Here is a 26984-nt window from a genome sequence, read left to right as displayed (position 1 = left end):
TACAGCCCCAGACTTTTATATTTGGAGAGAGGGTCTCACTAAGTCCATCGATCCTCCTGCACCAGTCTTCCAGAGTGTTGGATCGTAGGCCTGTGCCCCTGTGCCTGGCACCTTTTTTTTAACAGTTTCTCTCTTTATTGCCCAGGTTGGCCTCAAACACCTGGGCTCAAGTGGTTCTCCTGCCTCAGCCTCCTGAGTAGCATGACCTACTGCACTCAAAGAAGTAATCTGTCCCCCCCCACCTTTTTTTTTCTTGTCCAGGACTAGCCATGCAGTCCAGGCTGGCCTGGAACTCACAGAGATCTTCCTGCCTCAGTCTCCCAGGTGCGTCACCATGGCCAGCACTTTTTCTTATGTATATTTTTTGGTGCTGGGGTGGGAACCCCATCCTCTGATGTGTATCCACAGTGTCCACCCCCGAGCTCTCCCCTCCCCAGGATGCTGGGTAGAGAGGGTGTTGAGGGGAGATTTCCACGGTGATGCTTCAATGGAGACCGGATAAAGGCAGGCCTCTAAGTGCGCAGCCTTGGAGGCCGCAGTACAGGTGCCCAGCGGGCATCAGGGCTGGAGCAGAGGTGGTGTTGAGGTCAGGAGGGGACCTGGACCTGGTCATGGCCACCTGGGTGCATACCCTGGTGTGCAGGCTGGAGAGGAGTCACAGGGACAGTGGCAGGTAGGGCTAGGGGCCCAGAAGTAGCGGGGGGCCTGGTTGCCCCCACTCCCTCGAGCAGGGTCCCCTTAGGAAGTTGGGCTGCACCTCCTAGCAGGTCCTCAGGTCCCCCAGAGTGCTTGCCAGCTGTTCCCACTGCGGGCGGCCTTCAAGCTCGGGTGGATCCAGCTCCTGTAGCTGCCTGGGATCACCTGTCTCCTCTCAGTCTGTCTCTCCCGTGGCATCTACACCTGATGCCTGTTCTGTGTCTGGAGTTCGATACTCAGCCACTTTCTGTCCGCCCCGGAGGTCAGGTGTCCCGGGCCCCATGGGACCCGCTGGCCAGAGAAAGGGGCCAAGGAAGAGGCGCCCACCAAGGAGGTGGGAAGTAGCCCTGCTATTCCTGCCCCAAGTGTGTGTAGGCCAGTCCTGCCTGCATTATAGGACACACTGACTCGGGGCAAACAAACTCTACACACTGAGAAAACGTAGAAAAGCCCAAAGCAAGACACGGCAGTGGAAATCACATGAAGACGGAACCAGTGCAGCGTTCTGCTCTGGCCATGTAAGTGAACCCGAAGGCTCGTGGACAGCCATAGTCAGAGGACCAGGAAGGGCATCTCAGTAGGGCCCTGCTATGGTTGGAAATAGGGGAACCCAAGGTCTAGGTTTGCCTGGATGTAGGACTTCCAGAAAACCGGGAAAGTCCATGCAACCTGAGCCACATGAGTCATTCTCGCTGGAAGGCTGCACTGAAGATTTGCCCAAAGCTTGGCACCTAGTAAGTGCTCCGTGAGTCCCTTTGAATGGACGACTCCAATTCCAGGACCCTTTACCCGTGTGTACTTCGTGAACAGATTTCTTCTGGGTGGGCAAAGTTCATCTTATAATAATGAATAATGGGCAATTTAGTCCAACGCAAGTGCAAGGGGAGATCACGGGAAGGTTTTAAAGAATATTTAATCCAAACAGGAAGAGCAGCCGGCCTCAGAGGGAAGGCAGGGGAGCGGGAACTATTTGAGAAGTTCTCCCTCTCCTCTGTCCCTCCCACTCTCCTTCCCCTCTTTCCTCATCCTTTATAGGATTTGTCTCATGCAGGACTTGTGATGTCCACACCCCAAAACGCCTGGTCCTAAATTTAGCACGGCGGTCAGCTTTGCTGGTCACAGCAGAACAGCTCAAGTGCTCAATTCTCAGCTCTCGGGACCAAGAAACTGAGAGGCTCAGTTGATCCTGGATTCTGTCAACCTTTGTCACCTGGGCCTGTGGGGCTTCGGGACAATCGGGGCACAGCCACTTCCTGCGGGGAGGAAGGGAGGGCACACGGCTGCCTTCCACCTTCCAGTCTTGTTTTATTTCTTAAACCTTACAATGGGTCCCTCTGTGTTTGTCACATGACTTTTTCTACCATCTTGAATGATTGAGGTCTTTCTTGTAAAATCTAAATAAGAAGGAGCGCTTTTCCTTTTAAATAGAAGAGGGGAAAACTCTTATGCAATTGCATGGATGTAGAAATGTACACGTCCGCCAACGACCAGCTTTTAATAGGATTATTAACTAACTCTGGTCAATCCTTTGGTTCTTGAACTCTTGTCCTAGTTTACTGATAGGCAGTTTTACACAGGAGTTGGTGACTCATTCATTATTCCACAAGTAGGTACTGAACGCCCACCATCTTCCGGGAAGGGTTGGAAACACTGCATTAACAGGAAAAAGTAGAGCAGACAAATGAGCCACTAAAAAGCACTGTACTTCATAGATGGAATTCTTTTAAAAATCAGAAATGAGTCTCCATTTTTACAAATTATTTTTGTTTATTTATTTTAGGTTTTGTTGGAGATGGAGTCTTGCTGTGCAATCTAGGCTAAGCTTGAACTCACTGTATAGCCCAGGCTGGCCTCAAACTCATGGAGTGATCCTGGAGTGATCCTCCTGCCTCGGCCTCTCAAGTGCAGGGATTACAGGTATGCATCACCATGCTTGGCTATAAAAGATTTTTCACATTTTCTAGCCAGGAAAATCTTCAGTTATTCAGGAACAAGCTGTCCATTCATTTGCTTATTTGCTGGTGCTGGGATGGAATCCAGGACCTCATGTGTCTGAGGAAAGTGTTCTCCACTGTTTGCCGGAGCATGCATGGCACCCCTCCTGCTTCAGAAGGAGCTGCGCATGCGTGGTTCATCTGCACCTTTCCCTCATTCCTCCGGGGATCAGAGGAGAAGGATGGAGTCACCGCCCACAGCTGTCTACACTGAAGAGTGGAGCGGCCACAGAGCTGCTCTTTAGGACCCGGCCGCGAAGCACTAGAGAGCAGGGAGCCGAACCAATGTCCCCTTGCCACAAGGTGGGTGCGGGCAGCGGGAGTCTGGGGCATCTCTCAGAGCACCCCAGAGCTGGGCCCCTTCAGGAACCCCACGACCGGGCACCATTCATTGTCCAAGGTCGGACAGTGACCGTGACAACGCACAGCGCCAGCTTAAGAACAAACCATGGGCCACCTGATCAGAATCGTCAGCTTGGTCTTATCAAAATATTCCAGACCAGTCCTGGCCCCTTCGATCCAAGCACATGGCTGAGGTGTTGGTGCAGTTTGCTGGAAGGAGCAAACTCAGAAGACAGGGAGCTCCTGGAGCTCTGGCCAGTGGACAAGAGCCAGTCCTGACTTGAAGGAGAAGGCGTTCATTCAGGTGATGTTCACCTGAGCCGGCAGAGCAGGTCATGCCAGTTACACCCAGGAACAGGAAGGTGATTTCCAGCTGTGGTAAGTGCTATGGCTGGAAAGCCCAGGTTAAAATTGAGAATTATAGGGAGATCTATAAAGATTTGGAAAATATGTGTTCGGGGAAGCCCGTCTACAAATCTGGTACTTAGCTAGGTGTGAAGGCACACACCTGTAATCCCAGCACTCTGGGATGCTGAGGCAGGGGGCTCCAAATTTGAGCCCAGACTGAGCAACTTAGCATTTTGGCAAAATACAAAACGCAAAAGAGCTGAGAATGTAATTCAGTGCAAAGGCCTTGGGTTCAATGCCCCCTACCAGGAAAGAAAAAGAGAGAGAGAGAGGAGAGAGGAGAAAGGGGAGGGAAAGAAGGAAGGGGAGAGGGGAGGAGAGAGAGGGAAAAGACGGGATCTATTTGTTTGGTTTTTTATGCCAGGGATTGAACTCAGGACCTTGCACTTGTGAGGCAGGTGACGGAACCACTGAGCTAAATCGAGGCCCAGAATCTGGTGCTTTTAACAGAACCTGAAGAACCAGTTTTATGGGGATATTCAGGGTGCAAATAAACCACATTGCAAAAGTTCAAAGGCAGGGAGCAACAAAGCTGGGAATGGTGGCATGCACCTGCCGAGCCAGGTACTGGTGATGCTGAGGCTGGAGGATCGTTTGAGCCATGAATTCCTTACCAGACTGGGCAACATAATGAGCCCCTGATAAAAATCAGGTTCAGATGTTTCTGGAATAGTAAATGAGGAGGATGTCTTCATCACTCTTCTCATTGCCGAGACTAAATACCCAAATCCAAAGTTAAAAGGGGAAAGCTTTGTTCTGGTCACAGTTTGTAAAGGTTTCAGTCCATAATTGGCTGGCTGCAAGGCAGACTGGCATTGCAGAGGAGAAACAGTTCATGGTAGGCAGAAGACAGTGAAAGCAAGCCAGCACATCACAAGCGACCTCAGCAGCTTCTTCCTGCCCCTCTTATATTCTATCTAGATTACCAGGATTAGGGTGATGCCAAACCAGTGCACTGGTTAGTAACCACACGCCCTTAATCCCAGTGTCACATACTCTAGATTCAGCCTCCTCTGACAAAGCCCCACCTATGACCGCACAAGGCTTTGCCGAAACAGCTGGAGCCAGCCATAACAGAGGACAGTGGTTCTAATGGACTGAGAAGGCGGGAGGACTGGGACAGACAGAGCTGAGTGGACAGCACTAAGGGGCTGGGTTTTGTGTTTCTGGAAGGTGCCTGGGAATGCAATGGAGGTCTCACCAGAGACCTGGCTGGATAAAAGGATAAAATCTACCCTTCGAGGTGGGTTAGAAAATCAAACTGTCACCGATTCTTACGAAGAAAAGGGACTGGAGCCAGACAAGGGTAAGGGAACGGAAAAGGGCAGTCAACAGGTACCAAGCTAGCAGGAGGTAGAAGGAATAAGTAGGAGTGTTCTGGCAGCAGGCAGCCTCAGCTGACAACAATGTATCCCATCCAGAACAGCTAGAAGAGTCTGAATGCTCTCACTCTGGCAAAGAAATGACAAATGTGCAAGGTGATAAGTATGCAAGTCACCCTTATTCATTGCATAATTCATACATGTGTCAAACATCACACTGGACCCCATGTATTTATCACGTGTCAATCAATTTTTTTTAAAAAAAGAAAAAATGTGAGTCAGGATCTTTGGGATCCAGTTACTTGATTCAAAGTCTATTTCTGCTACCTACTAACTGTGCAACCGTGGGCACGTTACTTAACCTCTGTGCTCTCTCTGGCTTCACAATTTCCAAAGTGGAAACAGCAATCGCACCATTTCTTTAGGTTATTATGAGACCTGAAACATAAAAGGTTCACGCGCATTCTCACACAGGGCGTAAAACCTGACACACAGTAAATACCCAGTAAGTGCTGGCTGATGTGTGGTCTGTCGCTGTGCTGTGGTTATCACCATCACATGTGGCGGCTGGCATTGTAGGATGCAAATCTCAACCCCATGTTTCCGTTCTGAGTTTGGAAGCAAATGAGGAACGAGACGCAGAAGATGACAGATGGCATCTGTGGTGTTTTGTGGACACCTATGGCATGCAGTGAACAAGAGCGGATGAAAGCGTTACTCTTTATAGCAGCCTACGTAAGGAGCGTGGCAGGGGCAGACTCGGTGCCTGGGGCGCGGCTCCGATCTGCAGGTAGATCGGCCACCCTGCTGGCTCCCGGTGAGCTGAGCAGCACACGCAGCTGGATGACCGTAACCCTCCGTGTCCGCAGCAGAGGGAAGGTCCTCCCGCCTGTCTTTTCGGAGCCCACGGATGAGTCCTGCGCTATCGTTTGTGTCCACCCCGCGCTCGACACACAGGATATTTGTCACTTCAGGAAGTTCCCTTGCGTCTTCTGTGGAAGAATCACTCCCACCACCACACCCAGGCAGCAACTAGAGATTAGTTTCCCCTCCCAGAGTCTCTTAGAAATGTACTTACGAGGTGTACACGCTGTCTCACCGGATATCTTGGGGACTGGTTCGTCGTGTTTCTCTTGTGTGGTGTTGGTGAGCGCCGAGTGCCCCGCAACTTGCTTATTTGTTCACCAGTATATAACTGAGTTGCTTCCAGTTGTTACCTACTATAAATAAAGCGGCTGGGGCTGCCCACCACACGGTGTCTGCGGACGTGTTTTTATTGTTCTTGGGTAAATGACCAGGAGCGGAATTGCTAGGTGGTACTATAGGTATATTCTTCACTTTGCCAGAAATGACTGTTTCCCAAATTCCTTGATTTTGCTTTGTTTGAGACGAAGTCTTGCTATGTAGTCCAGGCTGGCTTTGAACTTGCTGCATAGCCCAGGCTAGCCTCGAACTCGTGATCCTCCTGTCTCAGCCTCCCAAGTGCTGAGTTTACAGGCGTGCCCATGCCTGGCGAACTCTTTTGACAGACACTTTGTCACATTCACACCATATCACATCTGTGGCAGAATCACAGTGGGTGTCGGGCATGGAGATGTCTCCCAGGATCAGGCCCGGGCACTGCAGCTTGCGTTGAGCCCAGCAACCCCATCTCTGCCTCCTGTCTGCCCGGGTGAGGCCCAGGCTGGCTGGTGAGTGGTTCCCGCTTGCCCTCCTCAGTCCCAGTGGCTCCCTTCCCACAGTGGACACACCTCTCTCACTCTGCTCCTTTCTGGATTAAAATTGAATCCGGCAGCTACTCCACCTTTGGTCATTTGTCCTTTCCTTGTTGCCTTAACTGATAGAATCCGAGTTATTTTCTCATGCTCTGAAAATGCATTCTCCCCGCAGGTCCCATCCTTCCTCACACCAGCAGCACTGAAGCACAGTCTTCGCTGTCCTTGGTGACCACGTCTGGGCAGATGACACCACCTCAGCCTTCTTGCCCCGGGCATTGCAGACCCGGAACCCATTCCCTCTGGGGGAACCCCGAGGCCTGGGGGTCAGAGCAGAGCCCAGTCTTCCCTTCTGTGCTGTGGCCCAGGTGCCTAGCAGTAGGGAGGGCATGGGTAGGGGCCTGGGCAGCTTTTCCTTGTCAGTGTTCCTTCAATGATACGGTGTAGCAATTATGTAGCACCGACTGTATGTTAGGTATTATAAGGGTCTAGGAGCGTTTTAAAGGCAGCAGGATGGTGTGCCTAAATTCCCTGCAAATGCAGCACAGGGTACCTGCAGGCCCGGGGGCTTTGACATCCCAGGGCGTCCTGAACCAACCTTGCAGAGATGCTGAGCCATGAGCACTTATGTGGGGTTAGGATTGTGCAGCCCCAGGCCCCCATGAGGGGCTCTGCACCCAGTCCCTCATGCTTAAGGGGTGCTATCAGGGTGCAGAGTTTGGAGAGGGCTGACAGGGAGGGTGGCCTCAGAGAGAGGACCACAGTGAGTCCCCAAGCCCAACAGGAAGCTGAGGAGCCCTCCCAGGAGGCAGTGCAGGGGAAACACAGGCTGAGAGTAACTGGGCATGGTGGTGCACACCTGTAATCCAGTACTCTGGGAGGCTGAGGCAGGAAGATCGCAAGTTCAGGCCCACCCTGATGACAGAGAGACAGTAAAACCCTGTGTCAAAATAAAAGATTAAAAAGTGCTGGGTGTGTGGCTCAGTGTGAAGGCCCTGAGTTTAACTCCCACTACAGACAGAGAGAAAGCTTAGTCTCTGTAGAAGTGGTCAGAAGACAGCAGACAGGGCTTTCTCTTCTCAGCATCTGTTATGATTGCAGCATGGAAGTTTGCTTGGCTTCATATCTGTCCCATGGCTACCCCTGCGGGTCAGATGGAAAAGGACACTGTGACCAACCAGAGGCAACAGGAAAGAGAAAGAGGCGACTCCCCTCAGGAAGCAGCACACACGGACAAAGGTACATCTGCCTGGAGCCAAGCCAAAACTCCACAGAAGAAAACATGGCCCACTGCTGGAGCGGGCAGAGAAATCAGCTAGAACATTTTTTATCATTTTGTTTTGTTTTCACTTTTTTGAGACAAGGCTGGCCATGAACTCACTATATAGCCCAGGCTCACTTCAATCCCAGGGAGATCCTCCTGGCTCAGCCTACTGAGTGCTGGGATTATAGGCCTGCATTGGTACACCTGCCTTAGAATTTCCTTTATTTATGAAGCCTTCTTCTTCTATAAGATTGTGTCTGTTCGTTGCGGGTACTATTCCATAATAAAGGCAGTAGAGATCCAATAGTTAGGGATCTCCCCTCCTGTATTCATCAGTGCTTATTAGAGAGACAGATTTAACACAAGATCTACAAATACATAGGGATTTACAAGATTGGCTTACAAAGGCCACACACAGTCAGGTGGGGAAAGTGTAAAAGGGCCTTCTGGCACTGGAGATCCAAAGATCCCGTCAAAGGCCTGGAGCTCAGTGCAGTGCCCTGTGTGAGTCCGTATCAGGAGGCTGAAAAGTCTGCCCTGAAAGCCAGAAGCCGAGGTCCAAGTGAAATCAAAGAGTGGAGAGTCTCCCGAGACAGAGAAGCAACCTCCTGCTTTGCTTCTCTTCTGTCCCATTCAGGCCATAAGTCTATTGGTTGATGGCACTCACACCCAGGAGGGTCAGTGAATCCCTTCAGACACACCCAGAGCACCGCTGAGCCACATCTTTTACACAAACTGACCGGATCAGTTAACTGTCACACCAGCCAAACCATCAGTCAAGGGTGAGGTATAAGGGGACACTGGTAGATGCATCGAGTTTCCTGGAGATCTGCTGCATCCAGATGAGGGAATAAACAAAGAGAGAGTAAGACACGAGCTTAAGGACACGGGAAGTCACGCAGGAGGGGGAGAAAGAATCCCAGAGTAATAATCGTGAGACGTCTGGGGCAGCAGCTGCAAAGAGCAACAGAGGAGACAGCGGGCAGCAAGCAGAGGGTTTCAGAAGTGATCAGAAGTCCCAAGGGGAGAGATGAGATAGTAATAACATCAGTTTCACAAACACAAAGCAGTAGGTAACTTAATGATCCTTTTTTTGGTACCGGGGATCAAACTCAGGTCCTTGTGCTTGTGAGGCAGGCAGCAGAACCACTGAGCTAAATCTCCAGTGGTAACTTAATGATTCTGAACATATTTAAACTTTTATCAGTACATTTTAGGTATACAATATGATGACATTCATCATTGGAGACTTGTACCTTTACATAATGTATCTTGAGTCTTATTTTGCTTCTGAATATATTGAGAGGTCTCTTGTACTGGGAAGTAAATTAGGAGGGGAATCAGAAACAGATAAACATAAAATTAAAGGAGCCAAAACTCAAATATATGAACAAAGAAATGCAAACTAGTTACCATCTCTATGTGGAAAATAATGCAGGAAAGAAAATATCTATAGCATATTCAGTGATTCTGTTATGCACGAAACACATAATTGTAAAGTATAAATAATTCATATTAATTTAACCAAAACAGTTAAAACCATACTGCTAAGATGAGAGAGACTGCTGAGAAGTGATATGTGTGGAGTGGAAATGTTTTCTGCACTTCTAACCCTTGTGTTGAAAGGAGTTACCCCGGAGAAACTTTTAAAATCAAATCACCGCTCTTTTTTTTTTCACTCCTCTGTGTTTTTTTGTTGTTGTTGTTTTGTTTTATTTGTTTGGTTTGCTTTGGATTTTTAAGACAGGGACTCACTATGTAGTTGAGACTGACCTGGAGCTCACCATGCAGCCCAGGCTAGTCTCAAACTCATAGTGATCCTCCTGCCTCAGCCTCCCGAGTGCTGGGATTACAGGGGTGTGCCACCACACCCTGCTTCACTGCTCTTTTTTGATGCATGCTATTTGAAACTTTTTCCCTATTCAAGTAAACAGTGTTATACAGACACCATAGTTACTTTGAAGTAATAACAGGAAGTCTCTTTTTCAGGTATTGAAAGTTCCATATCCAACTGCAATCTAGATTTTTGCTTCTGGGTTGGGTGTGATAAACTGATATATAATCAGACAAGCCTGCTGCAGAAAATAAATACAAAACAGAAACATGATTCAAAACTCCCAAATCTCTGGACATACAGAGATTTGGGCAGAATGAGCAGAAGCCGACAGGTCTGGTTGGGGGGTTGGTGGGACACACCCTTGCTGGGTGAGGGGTGCCCCATGCTGCAAGCTGCAGACAAATTCCTGTTTTCGTGGCTTTTTGCCCAGAGTATGTGTGTTTCCGAGCAGCACGAAGAGCAAGAGCTATGGCATATGTGGAAAACACCACAGGTTTTCTGGCCTGAAGATGAAGGAAAGTAAAGCCAGCAGGATGGAAAGGTGAAGCCACGAGTGCTGAAACCATGAGAGCGGCCGAAAGATGAAATTCGGAGATACATGGCCCAAGCTCTTCTAACTCTGTTAGACCCCGGGAATGCATGGGTGTGACAGGCTTAAAGCAGCTGAGGAAATCAAATCTCATCTAAGACTGGAGCTGTCATCCATTAAGTGGCTTTCCACCAAAATTTTCTGCTCACGCAAAGGGAGAAAACACTGGAGAAAAACAACACAATCATCTCCACAGTTTTCTGTGCTCGTGTTGAGGATCAACCCAAACTTTCTTGTCATATGAAGAACCAAGAAAATGGAACCAATCCCCAAGGGAAAAGGAAGTCATATCCTCATATACACCCAAGCTGGACCTCAGATAGGACTTGAAAGTGGATATTGTAGTCACTGTCGACGAAGTCAAAGGATCAGGTTTTCAACAGGAAATCTCACCAAACAAATATTCTCATCAATGTCTTTTTGTTCTCATGTTTGCTGTAGTCCTGGGGGTTTGAACCCAGGGCCTTTGCACGGAGCTACACCCCCATCCCTTTTTATTTGTATTTTGAGAGAAGGTCTTACTAAGTTGCTAGGTTTTTCTTTCAGTCCTCCTCCCTCTTGGCATTACCAGCCTGTACCACCACTGCCTGGCTTAAAAATAATTTTAAAAAACCAGAAATTTTAGAACAAAAAATTAAATTTCTGAAGTAAAAATTCCATAGGATAGACTTAACAAATATGACAGAAGAAAGACTAAATGAAATGCAAAGTAGGTCAATAAAAATGATCAAAGGTGAAGAACACAAAGAAAACACCTTAAAAACTGAAGAGATACTTAGGAACGTATTAAATGGTATCACATGGCCCAAACTGTGTGGAACTGGATAGCAGCAAGAGAAGAGGAAGAAATAGACAAGAAAAAATTGAAAAGGCCTAATTTTTCAAAGTTTGCTTATCACAGAGCTTTGCAGATACGAGATAATAAGCAAACACCAACATAAAATTTCCCATGAGGTAAGTCCAGTTTATAGTACTGGAAAAAATTTTAAAGGATATTTTGAAAGCTGTAAGAGAAAAATAATACAATACATAAAAGGGACTGATAACTGCTGACTTCTACTGAAACTATGGGGGCCAGGGGAAATGGAAGAGAACCTCTTTAAAAGTGCTGAAAGACAAAATTGTGAATACAGACTTCTACAGTGACAGCAGTGATTGCCTGGACCCAGGGCAGGTAGAAAGGACCAGGAAGAAACATGTTAAAATGAATCATTCTCCCTCTTGAATGTGGTCATGATTACAAGTTTGTATACAGTTATTAAAATTAATCAAAATAAGCCAGGTGTGGTGGCACATACCTGTAATCCCAGCACTCGGGAGGCCGAGGCAGGAGGATCACTGTGAGTTCCAGTCCAGCCTGGGCTACACAGTGAGTTCCAGGTCGGTCTCAACTACATAGTGAGACCCTGTCTCAAAAAGCCAAAAAAAAAAATAATAATAATAATAATTTAAAAAATTAATCAAAATAAATCCTTAAAAGTGGGTATTTTGTATGTAACCAATTCTTTAACTTAATAAATCTCCACAATAATTTTTAAAGCCCTACAATAGATCATTTAATTAAAAGCTTCCTCTCCTCCCCCACAGCACGGGCCTTATGTAACCTATACAGCCTGAATCACAGATGGGGCGCTGTCTCATCATCATCGTCATCGTCACATCATCGTCATCATCATCTGTCTGCCTTATCTCCTCCTTTCTATTCATGGCTGCATTACAATCAGAGTCCCTTAGGAAAAGAAAGTTCTTCAGGCTGGGGCTGCGGCCCAGTAGTAGAATACTCGCATAGCGCGGTGAAGCTGTGTTAAATCCCCAGAACTACACGTACACATACCCCAAAAAGCCATTTCTTTACTCTTTCATTTGAAATCTGAATCGGGTGTCGGTGCACGCTGGTGCAGGATATTACCAACTGAATCACCAAATCTAATGGTATTCCCCATGTAGACCTTTTTATTTTGGTACCAGGGATCCAACTCAGGACCTTGTGCTTGCAAGGCAGGTGTGGTGTCACTGAGCTACGTCCCTGGCCTTAGACCTTGAATTTTATGTATTTTTATAGTTTTTGGTGGGAGTCGCTCTACGAATACTTCATCTGGAGTTGTGATAGTCCAAAAGCACCGCTGAAAGCTGTTCCCTGGCCTGCTTGCTCTCAGACACACGTCTCTCCCTTTTGCTACTATGATCAATAGCACAACAAGGCTGATCCTGCAAGTTGTGATCCTCAGGCTCTTGCCTCCTGGTGCTTTCCTGGGTCCATGTGGAGAAGGAACTAAAGGAAGACCAGAAGGTGGAAAAGGGGAAGCCTTGGGTGACCTCTCTAGAGCCCATGCTTCCACCATGCAGACTTTTAAAAGGGTAACCTGGTCCCCAAGCAGAGACACCACAACCTAGACAAAGTAGCAGCATTCTATAGTTAATAATCTAGATTCCTTCGAAGTCCTGTTTGGCTCCTTAGTTCTCCTTACAGCTCGTATCACCAATTCCCTGAATTAAAGTGACGTTTTTACCATTCTGACGTTTTTAGTATGACTTCTGTTTTTCTAAATGCTGACTGTTACGAAAGCTGATAAATAAAACTATGTATTGGTCAGCTTTCCCATTGCTATAACAAAATGCTAGCACATGCAACATAAAGGGGGAGAGGTTTATTTGGCTCGTGGTTTTTTGTCTTGTTTTTTTTTTTTTTTTTTTTTTTTCTTTTTTTTTTTTTTTGTATCAGGGATTGAACTCGGGACCTTGTGCTTTCAAGGCAGGCGGCACCATTGAGCTAAATCCCTGGCCCATGGTTCAGGTTTTAGAGATTTCAGTCCATGGCAGAGAGCTTGGGGGAAGGGATGGAGGAGCAAAGCGGCCCACTTCATGGCATCTAAGAACCAGGGAATCGATTAAGAGCACTAGAGAGAAAGGACCAAGGACAAGGTATAGTTCCCCAGGGCATGCTCCATAACCCACCCAGACACACCCAGAATGATGATTTACTAATCCTCTCATTGGCTCTGAAACCAATCAAGTTGACTGTCAAGATTAACTGTCACAGGCCAGGGATTAAGCTTAGTGGTGCCACCACCTGTCTCATAAGTGCAAGGTCCTAGGTAAAAAAAAAAAAAAAAAAGATTAACTGTCACATCCTTCCCCCTGTTAACTTGATATCATACATCTTTTTAAAAATACTATTCCCAGAGTTGAGGATCTATCTCATTGGTGCTACTGCTTACCTTGCAAGCACAAGGTCCTGAGTTTGATCCAAGTACAAAAAAAAAAAACAATTCCTTCCTCAAGTCTCAACAATTCTAGCATCATTCATAAGTCCAGGTCCTCTGAAATTCAAAGCAAACTGTTAACTGTAAGCCTCGTAAAATTAATAAAGCAAGTTATATAATCCCAAGACAGCATAACACAGGTTAAATATTCCTGTTCCAAAATGGAAGAATAATGGGATAGAAAGAAATCTGACCAAAGCAAGACCAAAGGTTTACAGAGCACATGTTAAATCCTATAGTTCCATAACCAGTATGCACGGCATGTGGTGGCATAATGTAAGCACCAAAGGTCTTAGGCAGCCCTGCCCCTGTGCCCTTGCCAGTTGTACCCTGTTGGCATTCCTTAGCAGAAACCCCATGTTCCTGGCATCTCCAACTTTGTGAGGTCTCCAATGCAGCTTCCATCTCACACATTACCCTCTCAGGGGCTCCTGGCAGGGACTCCCACAACCCTGTCCCACACTGCCTAGCCTTCCAAGTGGGCCTGCCTTTGAAATCTGAGCTTTCCAACTCTGGACAGGTAGAATAGCTTCTGCAAAGAAAGGCGGTGAGAAGAAGAAGAGCCATTCTGCCATCAACACTGTGGTGATCCAATAATATACCATCAACATTCACAAACACATCCACAGAGTGGGCCTAAAGAAGTGCATCCCTCGGGCACTTTGATCCAGAAATTTGACATGAAAGAGATGAAGACTCTGGATGTGCACATGGTATCAGGCTCAGTAAAGCTGTCTGGCCCAAAGAAATAAACAAGGTTCCACATTGTATCAATGTACACTGGTCCAGAAAACAAAATGCCAATGAAGATTCACCAAACAAGCTTTATACTTTGGTAAATAAACTATGTCATTATTACCACATTTAAAAAATCTCCAGACTGTGAATGTGGATGAGAACTAATTTTCAAGCAAAGTTATAAAACTGTCCCTTTCCCCCAAGGAGAAGAAAAAATCTGGACAGAAGCCTGCATGATCCCATGATCTTGTGTTCTGTGTGCCTAAAACACCAGCATCGTGTAGATGATGCCAAGATCCATGGCCAACTTGAGCATCCTGATCTCACTGACCATGGCTGTGATGACCTCTGAGTGTATTAATGGCTGAAAATGGTGAACTAAATCTCAGGGAACCAATTCCTTAGGTGGCCCTACATGGAGCCCAAAGACTCTCTTCCTAAATGAAATATTAACACATTTATATCCTAAGCCTGCAATGGATGGGATCTTGCTGATTACTGAGATGCCCTCATAGCATCTATTTTTCTTGTCCCAATTTAAAGTACTTGCTTGGTGTTTTCTGTTGTTGTTATTGTTGTTTGTTTGTTTGTTTTATGGTGCTAATGCCTTTAGCAATCATACTTCCTTTTGCTCCAACTTTATATGTGGTTGTTGGGGGAAACTTATTAAGTTTTTCAAATCTTTGTGGCCTGCTTTTTGCTTCTGACTGTCACTATAAATCTGGCTAAGAGTAGCCAGTACTACCCATGGCACAGCCTGAACACTGGGCTACCTTGAAATTTTCTCCACCATATCAATTTGTCAGCCATCTTTAAATGTGACCTCACACAAAGTCTTAGAATATGAAAAAGATATAGACAAATTTGTGGGCCTCTAATCAAATTCCCAAAAGAGTCCTAAAATCTTTTGAGCCTGGCCTTCACTGTCCTCATTTCTATCAGCATTCTGATCTTCTGACAGCCAACCAGAATTGTCCATCAGGCTCTGCTTATAGTGTTTTAGGCATTCGCTGGCCTGCTTCTCCAAACTTTCCTAAACTCCCCCCACAAACTATTTCCAAAGGTTTCTGAATCACATTGTCAGGTGCAATCACAACAATGACCTTATTCTCAGTAATAATTTTCTGTACTAGCTTTCCTGTTACATGGACAAAACTTAAAGAGGAGGAGGTTCAATTTGGCTCAGGTTCAGAGGATTCTGTCCATGGTTGGCTGGCTCCAGGACAGAAACATGGTGAAAAGAGGTGGTAGATCAAAGCTGCTCACTTCATGCCAGATGGAAAGCAGAGTACAGGGTAAGAGCATTGGAGAGGAAGAGACCAGAGACTGAATAAGTTCACCAAGGTCATCCCTCCATGGTCCACCCAGACACAAATAGAGATGTGCTTTGTTAATCCCTTAGGTAGATCTCAAGACAATCAAGTTGGCTACCAAGACTAAGTGTTACAAACTATAAACATATTAAAGGACCAAAAATTAATACATATTCATTATTGTACAAAATAAGGTTGTAATAAAATGAAGGAAGAGAAAATATAATTTTCTCATTGTTAATCATAAGGAATTAATAGATATTTTCTAAATAAGTAGACAGTTAGAGGTATTAAATGAAGTTATCATTATAGGGCTGGGGATCTAGCTCATTGCTGCTTCCCAAATGCAAGGTCCTGAGGTACCGAGTTCAATCCCCAGTACCAAAATAAATAAATAAATAAAGTTATCATTACAAACATTTCTAAAAATATACTAATCTTTCTAAGTATCAGAAGAACTACATATAAAAAAACAAAACAAAGGAACTGGGAATTGGCCTGCTAAGGCAGGAGGTTTACTTAAACTCAGGAGTTTGTGGCAAGCCTGGGCAATACAGTGAGACAAACCAACAAGCCAGACAAGGTAGTACACATCTGTAGTCCCACTCTGTACCTCTAGTCCCACTGTAGCCTCCCACTCTAGGAGGCAAGGCAGGAGGATTGCAAATTCAAACCTAGCCTGGACAATTTAGTCACTCAGTGAGACTCTGTCTAAAAATAATAACTAGATAAATATAAAGGTCTCAGGATATAGCTCACTGTGGACACCCTGTATTTAACCCTTATTACTGCAAAACAACAAGAAAAACTACAACAAAACAAAAACCCAACAACTAAAAAGCAAGGGCAAAGGAGCAGATCTGTAATCCCATAATTACATTGCATTAAAAAGAAACTCAGGGGTGGGTGGGTAGAGCTTGTGCTTAGTATACACAAAGCCCTACTTTCAATCTTCAGCAGCAAAAAGAGAAAGAAACTCTAAAAATTAATCATAAAGTCAGTTGTGGTGGCTCATGCCTGTAACTTCAGTACTTGGGAGACCGTGGCAGGAACACTGTAAGGTTGAGGCCACTCTGGGCTACTTAGCAAGACCATGTCTCAAGCCACACAACCCCATAAAAAATAAGTTCACAAAAACTATTTAGCACAAAACAATATAACACAACTGTCTTAGTACTTTCCCATCCCTGGACACAATACCCAACACCCGTAACTTAAAGGAGAGGTTTGTTTTGACTCACAGTTCAGTCCATGCATGGTGAGAGCTGGCTCCAAGGCAGAAACCTGATGGCAGGGGGCACAGCAGAGGAAACTCATGGCTGCCTGCCAGGAAGCACAGAGAGTGAAATAAGGAGTCAGGACAACAATATACCCTTCCCAATTATGCCCCTGGTGACCCCACCTCTAACCAAGCCCTATCTCCTAACAGCAAGTCGGCCACAGCACCCCACAATCCAATCACCTTCAACACCCATGAGAACTGGGGGGTACATTTTAGCTCTAAATGATAATAACACCTAAGAATCAACATACCTTAGTCACATCAACAAACACAAATAGGGTTAGCACTCCAGTACAAAGGGAAATATTTTCAGATTAAATCATAAAACAAAACCTAACACTACATACAGAGGATACAAAAAAAAAAAAACAAAAACAAATCAGAATATTGAAAATAAAAGAAAGAAAAGAAGGAAAGTTCAGCAAAAGAAATCAGAGGTTATGCTTTTAATTTTAGGTAAGTAGGAATTGGAGCCCAAAATATGATGAAGCAAGACCAATAAAAGCATCTTATAATGTTAAACGATATGATTCACAGTGATGAAATAATACTTATAAATAGCTAAGCACCATACAAGAAAGGAACAGCACTCATAAACTTGAAATTATAGGACATAAGAGGAGAATTAAGAAGAAACTACTGGTTTCATTCCTGTCTCTATGGTCTATGACAAATGAAGAAGATAAAAATAAAAGCAATAATACAGTATTCATATAATCTATATTAGACACAATAGCCCTGATATATACATGTATATACGAGATAGTAGATTGTGTATCAGCTATATAGGGCATACTCTTATTTTCAAGAATATATAAAAATGGAATATTCAGGGTTGATATGGTCATGCACACCTATAATCTCAGCAATCTGGAAGGCGGCAGCGGCAGGAGAATCACAAGTTTAAGTCTAGTTTGGGCAATTTATTGACTTAGAAAGACCTTATCTTTAAAAAAATCCTACTTATTAGAATCTATGAGATAGTATTGAAGTCATAAAGATAAAAATTCATAGGTCTAAACGTTTAATAGACAAGAAAGATAAGTCAAACATCTAGTTTAAAAAAGAACAGTAAAGGGCCAGGGATTCAGCTCAGTGATTCTGTCGCCTGCCTCGAAAGCGCAAGGTCCCAAGTTCAATTCCGAGTACCAAAAAAAAAACAAAAAACAAAAAACAGTAAAATAAACTGCAGGAAAATAGAAAAAATGAATTAGTAAAAAGCAAAACAGAGTTTTCTAATTTATTCATTAATAAAATAGAAAAGAGAAGTAAATAAGGTGGCCCTTTGAAAAGACAAAGAAAAGTACTAATCTAACAATAAATGAAACAAGAAAATGCAAATATACAAAATGAGAAACAGTAACAGGAAAATAACCACAAAACTATACCCCTCCTTTGATGACTAAGCTCCATTCCTGCAGTGAGGTCGTTAGCTGAACAGATCCCTAAATGAGGAACTGTATATACTATGCACATTACAATATTTAGAACAAAGAAATGGTCAGAGGAAACCCCAACTTGATGACTTGGCTTTTATTTACGTAACTCTTGCATACACTGCTATAATGTAAAATATAACATAAAACTACAGTACTGTACTACACAGTACAGCCAACAAAGATCACAGTTCTGTTGGGCGTGGTGGAGCATATCTGTAATCCTAGTACTTGGAAGGCTGAGGCAGGAGGATTGCCTGAAATTCAAGGCCAGCCTGGACCACACAGTGAATTCAAGACCAGTCTGAGCTACCTAGTAAGACCCTGTCTCAAAAAAAAAAAAAAAAAAAAAAACCAAAACAAAACAGTACTGTATAAAAGTGTATTATACAAAAAAGGGCATTGAGGCTTTATAAACAAGATATATAGAACTGTAAAAAAAAAGGACAGGTCATAAATCCCAGCAGCAGGTTATAAGTCTGAAGGATCAGAAAGGTCATTAAATGAAAAGTATCTCTATTAAATTAAAACAATCAGTGAACACTTTGCTTAAATTTATGAAAATAAATTTGAAAATTTGGGTGAAACATAATTTTCTTGGAAAATATAATTTGACAAAACTAACTCCCAGAAAGGAAAGAAAATCAGAAGACTAATTTTCGTGAGAGAGAGGTTGGAGTTCTTCCAGATTTTTCCACAGGATTTCACAGGGAAAGTCTCGGGAAGATTAAGAGAGAGGTTAGTCTCGGGAAGATTAAGAGAGAGGTTAGTGTTTAATTCCATGTAAATCGTTCCAAAAGATTGAAAAAGAGAGAAAGCTCTGGAATTATTTTCTGAAATATCACATTGATTTTAAAACCTGAGATGGCATACGTTAACAAAGTGTGCTACAAATCAATCACATTTATTGATTCAAAAACCATAAGCAACAAATGACTCTGAAAAAAATTAAATGTAAACTATTGGGGGTGATTTTGTGGTCCTTACCTAGCAAGTGGAACTGACATAGGTCTTGGATTCTGGCCTGGGAACCCGAGGTGAGCCCTGGCCCTGGGTCTGCTCACAGGATGGGTGTTTCTGTGCCAACACCATGCCCCGCATGAAGCCGCTCAAGAAGCACAGGCCCTCCACTGCTCCACTGCCTGCGACAGCCTTAGATATCCCTGGGACCTTCCTAATAAAGGGGGGTGTCCTGGCCCCGACTCATCAGGCCCGCCTCTGACAGGCTGCCCGCTTGGACAGCTAAATTTCCAGTTATCTCTAATGGATGATTATGGCATCCTGTTAATCAGCTTTCCACACCTGTAACAAAATACCTGAAATAATCAGTTTATAAAGAGCAAGGGTTCTTTTGGCTTACAGCTGTGGAGGGCCCAGTCCATAATGGATTGGCCCTGGGGCGAGAAGCATCATGGTGGGGCACGTGGTAGAGAAAAACTGCCTCACCTCACAGGAGCCCGGGAGTAGAGAGGATGGGCCAGCGTCCCACAACCCTCTGCCAGGTCACAGTGGCCGCACAGTGAGGTCGCACCTCTTAAAGGCTCTACCACCCCTGAATAGCACCACCTGGCCGCAAGCCTTTAACACGTGGGTACTGAGGGAGAGCGGAGATCCGAACTGTGGCAGACAGCCTGTGATGTCTTCCAGGTAACGTGTGTTTCGGCTCTGAGTTTCGTTGGCTTTTCGCACCAATAAATGGTTCAAGCGTTTGAGCACCGTGGCACATCGGGGTGACCGAGCGTGCTCGTGCCCCTGTTACAGGGCCTGAGAGACTTTCCGCTGCTCTCCCAGCAGCCACAGCTGTGAGCTCGGGCGGGGAGCCGCGGAGAAGTGGATGGCAGAGCCCTGCTTCCCGGGGGAGTGGTGACAGCAGAGGTTTTCAGCAGCGCCTTCGAAGTCCTGCCTGCCACGTGCCCAGCACACACTCACCCAGCCAGTATTTCGGAGATCTGTCCCCTTTTCAGGGACACCTTGTTGCACTGGGGTTTGGTGCCAGGAGCTGCTGCGAGCCCTCCGGCCTCTCTGCCCTGCCCCGAGCCCTGTGTCCTTCCACGCAGGAGCAGCTCCACAGCCACCACCTTCAGATGTTGCCTGAGCTGGACTCGCCCCTGGCCTGGCTCCCCCAGTCCCTGTAGCACGTGACCTCTGGCCTCCCAGGCACCCCCAGAACCCCGAGCTCCAGCCTTCCTTTGGGCCTGGGTGTGGGCCAGTGTGGAGGATCTGACGCCCGGCACCCAGGCCTGTTTTCGGTTGTTGGCTTCTCGGGTTTTTAAATTATTCTGTGCATCTCTCTTCTCTGGGTGCAGGCTGCTGTCACGTAGCACACAGGCAAAGGCTCACTGTGTTCAGGCAGGGAGGGGCAAGGGAAGGATGCGCGTCCACGGGGATTTTCAGAGATCAGAGAAGCAGGTGAATAGACAGAAACAAGGCGCTGGCTGCACCGTGAGACGACGCGAAGTGAAATAAACCAGACACTTGGGCACAGTTACGTGGATACGGCACGGTTTCGCTCATATGAGAAACCGGAAGTACAAATCATTGAAAGAGTAAAATAAAAGATAGCAGGAAACGGAGAGATAGATCTTTTGCAAACGGGAAGGGGGCCAAGAGATGGAAAGAGGCTGGAGAGGGAGAGGAGGGGACGTGAAAAGACTTGGGATGCGTTAGGCGGGTGCAGCCACTGCCCAGGGTGAGTGGGGTGAATGTAGTCACTGCGTACGGCAAACAGGTACTCATAAAAACAAACATTAAAATGAAAGAGGAGGAAGCACAGCCTGGGGAAGATTTTCAGGCTTGTGTTACGAAGGGCTGACGCCAGCCTCCTCGGCGCTGCCAGCTGCCCCGGGATTAGAGGACAGAGGGTGTGGCCCGGGCTGGAAGGGCTGCAGGGGCGAGCTTGGGCCTGCCTCGGCCTCCCTGCCCAGGCTGGCAGGTGACAGCAGCCCCTGCTTGCAGTCAAAGAGACACACAGAAGCTTAAAAATATATATAAAAGGCAAAAGCAAAGCATGAAATGGTCCTAGAAGATCGATTTTCAGACTCTGGGCCAGGCTACTGGAGTGAGAGTCTCACCGAATACCTGGCCGGGCAGGAGGCAAATCCCATTTTGGAAAGAGGTCTGCGCTGTCACCGAGCACAGCAGAGGTGTGGCTCTTGCCTACCGGTTTTGCAGCCAAAGGTGGAAAAGTCTCCGGGTTGACAGATGCGAGCCCCGGCACCATCTGTCCTCACCTGGACACAGTCAGGGCAAGGACACGTATGTGGAACCGACTTCAGCCACTGGCTGACCAGGGAGGGGCTCCCAGGGGCAGACGGATCGATGGGCACACTGGCATCCTTGGCCCGTGCTGACAATCATTCTGGTTTTTGTCTTGGCTTGTTTTTATTTTCTCTTTGTTTGTTTGGGTGCTGGGGATTGAGCCCGGGACCTTTGCACTGAGCTGTAGCACCATTCCTTTTTTTTTTTTTTCTTTTTTCTTTTTGAGTCAGGGTCTCTTTGGGGTGCTGCTGTTGAGACAGGACATCACCACACGTTCAGGCCAGCTGAGACTTACTGTGTGCTGGGATTGCAGAGTGCTGTGAGGCCGGCCACGGGGGTGCACACCTGCAGTCCCAGCACTTGGGAGGCTGAGACAGGAGGATCACAGACAAGTTGAAGGCCAGCCTGGGAATCTTAGGAAGACCTGTCTGAATAAAAGACAGCAAGCTGGTGCTGACCTCCACACTAAGGTGTTGAGAGCTGGTCCTGTGAAGTTGTGTCGAAGTTAGCAATCCCAGCCATGGGCCCATGTTTCAGCAGCTCCTGGGAGAGCTGCGGAGTAGCAGAGAGGGAAGGACAGGTAAAATCCCCGGAGAGGGTGACAAGGACAGGGAGGTCTCTGAGGCAGATGGAAGTAGCCACCCTGCCCACCCCCATTTCGTCCACGCATCTCCAGACTCTCAGGAAAGCTCAGGAATTAGAACAGCGCCACAGACTCCTTCCCCGGGGCAGTGACTTGTCTCAGGATGGCCACTCCAGCCACCTGTGCTACAAAGGGAGGGCAGCTGGGGGCCGGAATTCAGTTCTAAGTCTGCAAAATGAGTCACTAGTGAAGGAACAGAATCATTTATCTTTCACCAGTGTTGCCGTAGCTGGATGTGGGATTTGGACCTCAGCCTTGATCTGGGGAACTCAAGGGGGACGTCACACTGAAGCCGCAAGAACGAAGGGTGGTGGTGGGTGACCCAGTCCTCTGGGAGGGTAAGAGCAGCTTCAAAACTTCCGGGAGTGCAGCTCAGTGCAGAGGGCCTGCGTTCCACCCTAAGCACCTACCCCAAAAGGGAGAGGGACCCCCACAGCCAGGTGGGCACTGAACAGACCCACCCAGAGCCGTGCCCTGGGGCTCATGTTGGGGAATAATGGATTCCCCGATTGCTTCAGACAGGGAAACTGGGTTTTCTGTCTCTTGCACCCAGAAATAGCTTCATCGGACACATGAGGAAATAAGGAAGGAGAAAGAAGGGAAGGAGGCAGTGAGCAGGGGGCGTCAGCAGGGAAGGAAGAAAAGAAAAGGAGAGAAGAAGGACAGAGTGGAGGGTGAAAGGCAGGAAGAGAGGAGGCTGCGGCGCTCTGGGAAGGAGATTGTTTAAAACATGGGTGGCGTTGGTGATTAAACCCAAGGCTTTTGCACCGAGCTATATCCCCAGCCCTTTAAAATTTGTTTGTTTTAATTTTGAGAAAGGGTCATACTAAGATACTAAGTTGCCCAGGCTGGACTTGAACGCGCAACGTTCCATCTCAGCCTCCCACCGTCTTGGGGTTACAGGTGCACACCGCCACACCTGGCTTGTGAGGGAGATTTTCTACTGCACAGGGCTAAGGAGGGGGAGGAACGGGGTAAAGAGATTAGCAAATTTGTCTGACCATTTGGAAAATGACACTGAAATGTCTGTGACATCTTAGATGAAGCTTGCCTTAGGCTATTTTGTGTTGCTGTAACCAAGCCCCGGAGGCTGGACACTCGGAGCAGGAAAGACTGACTTTGCTCACACTTCTGGAGGCTGAAGTCCGGGAGGAGGCAGGGCCTGTATCCAGCCTCTGGGGGAACCGCTTGCTCTGGGCGGTGTGTGGAGGTTCAGGCCGGCTCTTTCACAGCAGCCTCCGGGGAGGAATCCTCCCTCCAATTTGAATCACGGGGTCGGGGCACCAGAATCCACCCCTCCACGGGACGGAGCGGGGCCTCCTCACCTGTACCAGGCCTGGCCCACCAGCTCAGCACAGCCACCAGGGGACCAGGCTTCCTGGACATTATGTTTATTGAAAAGCAAAAAAGAGGGCAAAAAAAGCGATGTTTCACCCCAGGAAAAATGGAAGAGTTGTGTAAGCAAAGAAATGTGATGGGTATGAGAATTTAGCTGAGTGGTGCCGCACCTGCCTCACAAGCAGAAGGTCCCGAGTTCGATCCCTGGTACCAAAAAAAAAAAGAAACCAACAAAACAGAAACGTGATTGTAGCACATCTGGCTACAGTGAGCTGTACTGAAAAGGCCCCTGTGGTGCAGACACTACCTGGTACCAGAGACCTCTCTCAGGGTGTGACTGCAAGGACCTGCCCCTAAACACCCCCCAAAGGCCTGTGTGTCCACACCTGCTACCTCAAGGCACTACTTAGATGTGGGGCTCCTTTAAGAGGAGGGGCCTAACGGGAGGGCTGGGCCTCGGGGTGTGACCTCCAAGGGGCAGGGCCCCAGCCCTCCAGGTCCCTCTCTCTGCGCCCTGGCCTGCGGTCAGCTTGCCTGTCAGACTTTTCTCCTTCTAAGTTGGCCATCTCAAGTATCCCTCACCGTGGTGGACGGCCGACTAGCCCTGGGGAAGAGGAGAGAATAGCTGCAGTGTGACAGTTAAATGAGCAGCTGTTAGGATCAGAAGTGCACAGGAAGTGCTCTGTTTAGATACGTGATGGTATGCACAAGAAGGAAGAGAAAAACCTAAAGTGTCCCTCTGGGAGGGGGCTGACTGACAGCACTGGGGTTTTTGTTGCTGTTGTTGTTTCTTATTGTCGTTTTTGTTTGTTGTTTGGGTCCCGGGGATTGAACTCCGGACCTTGAGCTTGCTAAGAAGGCTGTGGAACCACTGAGCTAAATCCCTCGCCCTTTGTTTGTGTGTTTTTTTTGGTTTTGGTTTTGAGACAGGCTCTTACAGTATCACCCAGCCTGCCCTAGAACACACAGTGATCCTCCTGCCTCAGCCTCCTGAGTGCTGGGATTACAGGCATTTGCCTCCATGTGCTGGTGCTTGTGAAGAAACCATGAGAGGAGCCAGCCTGTCCCGGGTGAGGTTTGCAAGCGTCTTGTCAGGCAGCTGTCTCTGTAGCCAGGGGTCTCTGAAGGGTTGGGAGGTTTGGTCAGGAGAAGAGGAAATAAAAATGAAACAAAGAGGACAAGGATAGCGAGGGAAGCGTAGAGGGTGGGAAGAAAGTGATGACAGAAATAAGCGTAACCGACGTGGCGTGTTTCCTGGCTGGACACTAAGCGGACAGTGCATGGACTCAGAACTGGTTTTCCTGGGGTGACGGGAAGAGTGGCAAACGCTCTTCTGGAGGAGCCTGGCCCAGGTGGGAAACCTCCTCTGATCCCAGCGCTCTCCCAAGTGGGCAGGGTCGGGGGAGACAAAGTCAAGGCCGGATCTGGAACTGTCCAGAAAAGGAGCCTTCCCCAATGTCTCCTGAGTGAGCCTGGGCAATTTAGCAACTCAGTAAGACCTTAAAATAAAAAACAGGTCCCGGGATGTAACTCAGTGGCACTGCTCCTGTCTTGCAAGTGGAAGATCCTGAGTTCAATCCCTGGTACCAAATAAATAAATAAAAAGTCTGGGGCTATAACTCAGTGTGAAGGCTTTGAGTTCAGTCCCCAGTACCACACACACACACACACACACACACACACATACACACACAATTAAAAATAAATACATTTCCTGCCTACCCATAGAGTCGATTTTTTAAAAACTCAGTGGATCTTGCGATGCTGTGGAAATATTTGTTCCCGTAAACTCTCACCTGCCCATGGAATGCTGTTTCTCCGCGTTGCTGAGTCATGGCAGGTTCACAAACTCAGCCTGTCCCTCTCCGGTGGGGACATTCTCTGAGGCGTTGTTGATATCCCTGGGGGATTAAGCAACATGAGGGTAAAAATCACAGCCACTTGTGTATATTTATCATGTTGAAATGATCCCGCAGAGTAGATGCTAATCTTTATGGTTTACATATGAACAAACTCAAAAAAGGCTCAGAGACATTAAGCAAGTCTTGCAAGTTCCCTGAGCCGGTGCCCAGCCTGCGGCTGTCTTTCCAGTGTACGCCTGTGCAGATATTTGAGTGGAGAGGAAACTGCACAAGTCATAAAAATTAAAACGGGCTTATCCTTTTTTTTTTTTTTTTTTTCCTGGCAACAGGAAAAAGAAACAAGTAGGACTCCCAGCCCTAATTTCCAAATCTGTCCTGAATGAATCTCTGCAAACAGCAGGGCCCGAAATAGATCCAATAAACAGCAGCACAACTGGGGGTGGGGTGGGGGTGCCCCAGCCTACTTCTCTGTTCCAGGACATTACACGTACCAGGTACACGTCACGACGGCCTTATTAAGTTCATTTTATAAATCAGAAACCAGAAAGCTCATGTCCCTAAGGTCACGCAGCTGTGAGTAGCTGGGCCTGGATTTGGAGCCGGCTGTGTGGACCCGAGGTGTGGGCATCAGAATGTGGATCTCCGCAACAGGCAGAAAATATTTTTTAGAAAAAAAAGTTGTTAGAAAGGCAGGAGTGAACCCGAGTTTCAGATGAAACGCCTACAAAACTGGGGGCCGCTCAGAGGCTGCAGATTGCTAACAGATGTCTTTGTGGCTACAGCTCAGCCACATTCCTGCCAGCAATAAAAATGAGAGGTTAGGGAAGTGAGAGCACGTGACCATCACAGAGCACGTGACCGTCACAGCCGGCCACCCAGCCAATGAAGCGCTGGCACTTTCCAGGTATATGTGACAACGATTTGGAAATCTCCTCCCAAAAGAACACATGTTTTACAGCTGAAGAAGGCCTTGGCTATAAGAGATGAAATGCTATGCATCTGAATTTTAAAATATAGAGTCAACACTTATTGCTTATCAGGTAGGGCAGGGACATTTTCTTTTAAATTTGACTTAAATAGGGTACAGCCCACACTAATATATTTTATTGCTAAAACGTCATCATAGCCTAGACCACGTCCGTATCTATTCTTATGCTGTCATCATATACAACAAATTACAGGATTTCAGTGAAGAGGGAATGTTATGTGTGGACGTACACACTATAATTTTTCCTTTTGTGGGTAAAGGGTGGGATTCGACATTGAATATTTTTAGTTATCAGGCCTAGAACTGTTATCAAAAGACTTCTGTATCAATAATGCTTACTAGTCTGGTTTAATATGGCTAAAAATGTCAACAGTCAATAACCATTAAAATGAATCAGCTGAGCTTGATTTGGGCCAAGCTCAATTTAGCAGTTAATCCGGCCAAATTGCCTTTCATTAAATAAGAAGAGATTATAATAAAGAATAGTCCTATGTACAACTATTTTTTTTTCCAGGCACAGTGAACACAAAAAAAATTTTAAAAATACATTTACTGAGTCAGCTCTAAGTATAAATAGTTAAAAATGTCTCTGATTTATAATGAAATTCAGGCCTTTGATGTCCATTAAACCTAAAGACAAACAGTGTAATTTCAAGAACACCAGTGCAATTACATTTTCTCTTTGCTGTCCATATA

At 46.6% G+C, this 26984-nt stretch overlaps 1 long non-coding RNA gene across 1 annotated transcript; it reads right to left on the bottom strand.

Moving 5' to 3' along the window:
• Positions 1 to 16772: 16772 nt before the first annotated feature.
• Positions 16773 to 26109, bottom strand: LOC104855787. Its single transcript, XR_778485.1, has 3 exons — positions 25792 to 26109; positions 25235 to 25339; positions 16773 to 16804 (listed from the first exon to the last, which is right to left on the bottom strand). It is a non-coding gene; the product is annotated as an uncharacterized LOC104855787 (long non-coding RNA).
• Positions 26110 to 26984: the final 875 nt, after the last annotated feature.

The sequence above is a fragment of the Fukomys damarensis genome, unplaced genomic scaffold, assembly GCF_012274545.1.
Source record: "Fukomys damarensis isolate Sample0158 unplaced genomic scaffold, DMR_v1.0_HiC HiC_scaffold_19, whole genome shotgun sequence".
NCBI classification, from domain to species: Eukaryota; Metazoa; Chordata; class Mammalia; order Rodentia; family Bathyergidae; genus Fukomys; species Fukomys damarensis.
The sequence above is the reverse complement of the archived record's forward strand: the minus strand, read 5'-3'. Positions and strand labels throughout refer to the sequence as shown.